This window comes from Anomalospiza imberbis, chromosome 2 (genome assembly GCF_031753505.1).
Source record: "Anomalospiza imberbis isolate Cuckoo-Finch-1a 21T00152 chromosome 2, ASM3175350v1, whole genome shotgun sequence".
NCBI classification, from domain to species: Eukaryota; Metazoa; Chordata; class Aves; order Passeriformes; family Viduidae; genus Anomalospiza; species Anomalospiza imberbis.
Window position 1 is genome coordinate 62,135,279 of NC_089682.1, and position 8,077 is coordinate 62,143,355.

Consider the following 8,077-nt stretch of genomic DNA (forward strand, 5'->3'; position numbering starts at 1 on the left):
GAGCGCTCGGGGGGACTGGCGCTTCGCCGCCTGCAGAGAGGCGGCAGCGGCGGGGAGCGCCGCATGCCGCGGCCGGGTCGCGCCGTGCGAGAAGGGGATCCCTTTGCCCCATCCCGCCCGCCCTGTCAGAATTAGTCCTCCCTTAGAATGAACGGAGCCGCCGCGGGGCGCAGGCGCGGGGGGCTGAGCATGCGCAGTAGGGGCGCCGACGCCGCTGCCGTGCCCCGGCGGGCCGGGCGGGGGCGATGGCGGCCGCTGCTGCGGGGCTGGGGCTGATGAGGCTGGGGGCGCCCGATCACCCTGGCCGTGGCACAAGGAACGGAGTTGCCCGCTAAATTCTGCCTCTCTAGGCCCTGTGCGGCACTGGGAGGTGGCTATACCCTCGAAGCGGGGCCGGGGTTCTTAGTGGCAGCGCGCCCCGTTGCGGACAGGTGATGCGCGGCCCAGCTCTGCCATCGGCACATCCTGCGGAGGCGTTGCCCTCAGCGCAGCCATCCTGCTGGAGAGCCGTCCGGGCCCCTGGCAGAGCTGTCGCAGCGGGCTGGGCTCTGTTTGCCTTTTATTGACTATAAAGAGGAGCTGATTGTCCCGAGAGCAGATGCAGCGCGCTGCATCACCCTAGCAGGGTTCTGGCTCCTGAGGATCTGTGCAAACAAAAGCCTCTTGTAACCAGTGCTCATTGTTCTGTTAAGAATTCCAATAGTTGTCAACTGGATTCCTGTTTTTCCTCAATTATAGGCCATCTGTAAGTCCTCAAAGGGTAATAAATTTGCTTGCTCTTTGGTTCTAGAGTTGATCCATAGCTAAAAAACTAGGGCCTATTTGAAAATTTACAGCCCAACTTTCTGTTGCTTGTCTTTAGAAATACTTACACTTCATCCATCCTCTATTGACCATGTACAAATGATGCAAAAATGCTGAAAACTGTATTATTACAGGTATTTGTTACAATACTCCTTTGTTGTTGTTATTTAGCATTGCTAGCTCACTGTAAATGTGGAAAACTGCTGTTTCTGCACAGGCCAGAAGATCTTTTTGTCCAGAATAAGTCTGTTATAGCTGAGTGTAGATTGGTCTTTGCAATGTATTTTAAACATGGATGTAACATTGAATAAAAAAATGTTTAATCAAGGAATCAGTTGGGTATTTGACTTACTTCAAAATATTATTCCTATTTTTCTCCATGATTTAACGAAGCAAGGAATGGCATAATCTTAAGCATTATGCGAACCCATAGACAAAGTTAACTGACAGCAGAAGAGGATTTAACACAGTCAAGAAACGTCCCAGGAAAATGCTCTTCACCAATATCAAACTATAGCTGAGGCTTACATTTCAAACTTTGTGTTCTGTGCACTTTGAAGAGAAAATTGTAGCATTTTGTATATTCAGTTACTCATAGATGATAATACTAATAGACTGTGGATCTTACCTAGTTCCAAAAAAAAAAAAAATCCTCTGGTTTGATTGAAAGGTTTAGCTTGTCCATACTCTCTGCTTAAGAGATTTAAGCATGTAGCACTTTTTTCACTAGACGATTAATTTTTTTAAAATGAGCTTCGTGTGTAAATACAAACTGAAGCTCAAGATGCATTGTATGATATGTAATGTAATTATGGATGTATTCAATATAAACCCACACTTTTAAGAAAAACATGCTCTTATAATAAGGCATGCTAAATCATTCTCTAAAGATGCTCAATATTGCATGCATGTTTTGAAAAAAACCCACATTTTATTCACATGCAAAAGTGACAGACTACAGAAGCCATTAAAAGCTGTCATTTTCTTTTATAGATTTTGCAGTTATTTTCAGCAGAATTAGAAGTAAAATGTGTCATTCTAATTCCTTTTTTTTTCCTGAAAATTAAAATTACAGTTCTTGATCTTTTTTGGCTAAGAAAATAATTTGCAAAGTAACTTGATGAATAGGAGAAATTTAATTTTAAGAGAAAATCCATCCAGTTTTACTTGTTTTAAGTGATTACTGCTTTATCTTAATGGGTTCATGTGTTTATCAGGGAACATGCATTTAATGATCACTGCTTGAAGAGTGGGAATCTTCCACTTTGGGAATGCCTCCATGAATTACTGTGATTTCCTTAATTCCTACTGATACCATGCTAGGTTTTTTTCCATGTTGATTTTTTTATCACTTCTAAAGAATACAAAGCTTTAAAGTCTCTGTGCTGCCTTTCAATCTGAGAATACTATCTTAACATCTATTATTGATAAATGTCATTTTTGTGGATTAAATGTCTCAAAATGTCCTGAGCTTTTTTTTTTTTCTGCTTGTCCTAAAATGATTGACTGAATATTATTTTTCTTTGAAGTTCAGTTATTTTTGAAAAACCTGTGAGACTCAGTTGCATTGAAATTTCCAGGCAGGAACTTGGAATTCTCTTATTTTCAATCTTAGACAATCAGTAACAATCAACACATTAATGGAATATAAAAGCACAGAACTTGTACTCAGTATTTATAGTTTAATTACATTTTAAACCACTCTTGTCTTTTTAGTCAGTAATTAGAAGTGGCACTACATCCTACAGATGTATTCCACTCATACTCATCTTAATGAATGTTAAATTAGATGCATAGTGTAGAGTGGTGTCTTTAAAACTTATTAACAAGTCATTAATTTCTCTCTTTTTGAATGGACAAGGAATGAGAAGAGCAAATCATCTTGATGGGTATACAGTAGACTCAATAATACAGTACTTTCAATATTAGATCTTAGAGTGCTGATCTTGACCTTCTCAAAACATATATTAATGCACCATTAAATTTTGTATGGAAAAAAACCCCTGAAAGTTCTCTAGAGAAATCTATACAATTTCTTCATCTTCACTGTGCTTACTTCTTTCATCCTAGGTACCTAAAGTGTTCTGTAAAATACCAGCTCTTAGATTTCCCTTTTTTAAAATCCTGGTCCATAGTAAGACATGCTATCCAAGCTGGGAGAAGGCCATGTAATAAACATAATGTTTAATTAAAGAACGATTTATTTCTCATAAGTTACACCTGCTATGAAGTACAAAGATTTAATTTTTTTTAATTGGTGAGTGCTGTAGCACAGCTGTATTGTGCTTGCAGATATAAGCAGATAGACTGTTTTACAATTGGCTGTAAATAATAAAGTACCAAGTCAGGGTTGAGTTTAGATTGGTTTTGCTGGCTGTGTTGGAAGTGGAGAGAACTTCTACCTGCACAGTATTACTTGTAATTTCAGAATGGCCACTCCCTTGTGCTGGGCACAGTCTCGAGCCTCAGTCCCATTCCAAGGGTTTGGTTCTGTTTATTGTCAGGCAGAGACAGCCCTAAGGGGCTTTTCCTGGCTATGTACGAGTGAGCTGTGTGTGATACTTATGTGTGCTCAGTACTTCCACAAAACAGAATTTCCCTAGGCTATTTCAAAGTCACACATATTTGTATGTCAGTAATCTCACTATTACAAAATGATCAAACAGTTTGGTGTCTTTGCCACTATCTTTCTGGACCCTCATTTGGGTGTTCATGCTTCACTGTTATTACACATTCTCTCCCTAGTTTGATATCTTTTCCTTGGTTATTCACCAAGAAATAATCGCCCATCTTCCACCATTCTCAACTTCATTAGCATATTTAAACTTCTGTAAGCTTCATTTTATTTATCAGTTGTAGCAGCTAAGGTTATCTTTTCAGCAGAAGTGTTTATTAATATACATACATTATGTATGTTCCAATCAGTGCATTGGTAGGAACTACAACAGATTCTGCACAAACAAAAGTTCATCTCTGCTCAAAGGTCACTTCACACTTCTATTTGCTTTACTGTTTCAGATCTGGTGGAATGGATATGAAAGTCATTTTTAGGAGGTGTATTGCAGTGGTTATGATTTTAGTGTATACCTGTATGTTCTGAAAAAATCTGTCCTTGATGTTTTTGGTCTCCTTTATGAGTTTAACAGTATGCTGTGTTTATAATCTCCTAGTATAATATCTAAGATTCAACATATATCCAGGTTATTAAATTCATGTCTAAAGGTCATTTGAACTTCTCAAAGGAAAAGTATAAGGAAATAAATTACACATTTCAGTGTCTTCTAGGTACAGAATTATAACAACACTTAAGAAGAATTGTTGATGGTGCTAGCTAAAAGACAATCATAAATATGTTACATCCTCCATATATCTTTGGAAAGGGAGCATTAGCATTGGTGAAGTGAAAAGTTCCACTAGAAATTCAGTGAGGTTTTGGCAGCTGTTTGCATAGTATCAAGGTCAGTTAAACACTTTATTGTAGCTTTTTACAAATGCTTACATACTAAGAGGAACGTGTGTCAATCTCATATTTTGACTATGGTCTTATCAGAGTTCTCAGTGTGGTTACTTGGCATCTGGGTCAATGAGCTCATTATGTTTTAGACTGCTCTGTCCCTTAGTGTCCTGGGAAAAGGACAGTGTTAAAAGTGGAAAGGCTTGTAACTAGGTGATCCCTAATGGCCCTTCCAATTCAAACTACTCTATGCTTCTACAACAGAGGGGTCTTATAAACAGCACAACTAATGAGGTCAGGGCCCTTATTACTGGATTTTGTGAGAGATCATAGGTATGCTCTTACCCTCCGAGCTCCCAGGTGGTCCCTTATTTCATCCACCATAATGACCAAAAATAGCTTACTATCTCTAGCCTTCTGTTCAACTGCTGGCTGCTCTGTGGCCCTACACAGACTGGCCATTGCTTGCCACTTGACTGTCAGGCATGCAGAATGCCTGGCCCCCCAACTGGAGACCTGTACAGATAGTTTTGAGAGGAACATATATATTCCCCACACGTGTTATATGAGGTTGACCTTAATAACTGTGAAGTTTGTATCAGTTTTCACTGTAGCAGCCGACTGGCCTTGTGTTTGAGGTGTCTTACAATAAAAATAAGCCAGGGCAAATGTTTAACTTTTAACTTTAAGGGAGTTTAGTTTTGGAATCATTTTCAGTTGGCTTTGTCAACCAGTTGTTGGTTTGTTGTTTTTTTGGGTTTTTTTCAGAAAAGTAGGCTAATCGCTAAGGGGGCATTTGCCAGTGTAAGATTGTAAAGGTCCAGTAGGCGAGCAGGGAGGTTTTGTCAAGTGGTGAGAGATTGGATCACGTACAGCAGTACTTGTGTCATGTTCCAGGAGAGGCTGCAAGGCTGGTTGCTGAACAGCACACAGACGTGTTTTAACAAGCAGAAGTAAGAGATCCCAGTTCTAATGAACCATTTACTGGAGCTTGGTTCTTGGTAATCAACGTGAACACAGGCTTTGCAATTGGAATCCTGTGGGCGTTTATGGAGCAAATAAAAGGAGGGGTGTCCCCCAACATTCCTGAGCTGCAGATCTCTTCAACAAATATCTGCACCCCCTACGTTTCTTACCCTTTTGTCACAGTTGATCAAATATTTATAAAAACCCCTACTGATAATTAATATGGCTTTGTAGAAGAATGCATGAAATAATTATAAATGCCTTGTTTAACATACCAAGTTTTAGCTGAATTGTTAAGAGAGTTTGGAGGGCTATAAAATCATCAACAGATTAAGTGAAGTGGTACATTAATACTAAAATTATAAAGTAAGTCAGGAATTGGCTACAAGACAGCTGGAAGTTGAATTTTTTAATATGTATTTTTTTAATGGAGAGAAGGGTGGATTAGGCTAAGTTGTTGCAAAATATTCATTACTGCATTCCTTAATTGTGGACAAAAACATTAAAGATACACTGCTGAATTTTGCTTTTAAGAAAATAATGAGATACTACTGTTAGAGATTAGGATTAGGATGCACTAGATGACTTGGAAATTGGTCTAGTGAGACAGTGATGAGGTCTGAACCATAATGTTGTACAACAAATATTGTATCGGTGAAAGAAATTGAGGAGCAAACCAGAGTATTGAGAAAACTGCAAGCAATAATAAGGAAAACCAGAAACTCAGCCTTATAAGTGGACATTGGAAAGTTTGACAATTATTTATTCTAATGACAGTTGAGAGAGGATATCAACACTTGATAATTGTAAGAATGAATAAATATACAAAGGAAAATTAAGTAAAATAACAATTTTAACAGAAGAACAAATATATGTAAGCATTAATCATTTGATGTGTAATTAAGAGGTTTACAGTCTCTGCACCATGTACTGGAATAGAGTTTTTGTGGTAATAGTGTGGTAAAAGAAAACTTTCTGAAACATTGATTGCTTATATGAAAGTGATCATATGATGTCTTGCCTAAAATAGCATAGTTCAACTTGATTACAGTAGATGTTTCTATGTTCATAATACAAATACAGATATTACTGAAATTGGTAATTTTGTCATCAGAAAGCATATTGTAGGTTGGAGCTTGCTATAGAAATTACATGTAAGTGGAGAAAGTGTAGTATCTATTGTCAGTTCCAGAATTTTGCAGAAAGGTTTATGTTTAGTTTAGAAGTAGTGTTATTTGATGTGATGCCAAATTAACTTTGAAATTCACTTACTTTTTAAAAAAAGTTTCATTCAAATGTGGGAAACTAATGTTATTGAAGCAACTCTGGTTTTGAAGATTCAGCCTTTTGAGGAGCAGTCGTTTAAATTCATAAGAAAAGGGTATTCTGGAGAATTCTGGCATACGAAAAAGTTTCATAATTTATGGAAGTTGGGGTTTATGAGGCCATACATTATCAGAATAAATGGTGGTCTTGTTCTTCTGTATTTTCCTAGTTCCTCAGGCTTAGAATGGAAAGAGTGAATACCTTGAGATTGTCTGGCCATGGGAAGGAGAAGATGCCTGCTCCAAGGGTGCCAGTGCTGGCAGCAAGATCACTGGATCTCTTCTCTTCCAGGAGACATGGAGGTCTATTTGTTTGGAGCTACCTGACTAGATGAAGTATAGATCAGTCTGCTGTGAAAGTATCTCACATGAAAAAGACTGCCTGATGGTTTAGTTTGCTCTGAATGTATCGTGTCATCAGATGAGCCTTTTCAGAAACTTAAAATCCAAAACCAGTATTTTCTTGTTTCTGGGTTTGTTTGGAATTTTTTGTCCCCTGTCAATTCAGGTGGGCCATTATCTGTTGCTGATTTTAATTGGAATTGCGGAAGCAAAATCCTGGAATAAAAAAAAACTGAATGCTTCTTTAAGCCTTAAAATAGGCAATCTTGACTCAGATTTGCAGTAAGGGCAGTTTATGCATCTGCAATATATAACTAGCTCTTTAAATAGGTCTAAATAAAATACACTTCTGTTTAAAGTTTCTTTATATTGACAAAGTGGAATAAAATATTTTCATTGTAAAAAATAGTTTAAACCAATTTACTATAGAAAAAAAAAAAAACACACTTCAGTGTAGGGATATTCACCAGAAAAAAAACTTGGCTGCTGAAAGGGATATGGAAATTTAAATGTGTTCTAAAGTCAGTTAATTTACGCCACTGTAAGTGAAATTCAGAGTGGGCGAACATAAAGCTTCCTAACAAGACTAGAGGTACATGACAAAATCAGTTTCAACTGATTAAACACTCAAAGGTGTACTGTCACCAGACTGTCTCTAAATGACCCTGTTTGGTAAGCCCCAGCAATCCTGTTATTCAGCCAGGCTGTTGGTGTTGTTTGTATTCCATTATTGCAGTCCAGAGTGCCTCATGGGAATCCACTTAGGATGCAGTCTAATAGCCTGTGTCTCCCTTCCACTACACGATGTAGAGTGATCAGCCTTTTGGAATGTAAAATATGTAACAAAGTTTTCTTTTTTCATCTTAATTTTACATAAAATTTTAAGAATTTGGGGATTTTTGAGGGTAAGCCTAGGACTACTCTTTCTCTTAAATGACAAACACACTCCTTGATGTGCTGTGGACTTGACTGAAAAAATTCCTACAGGTGGGTATTATCTGTAGAATTGTTCTCTGATATATGGCAGATAATCTACTTTACAAAATTTGCCACGCGAATATATTTTACAAAGTAGTAGTATCAAATTCAGTGTAAAAGTCACTTGTAACACAAATTTTAACTGGGCATATGAGTTACAAACTAAATTCAATGCTGGGAACTTCTTTGTTTGTTTTATGGTGTATTG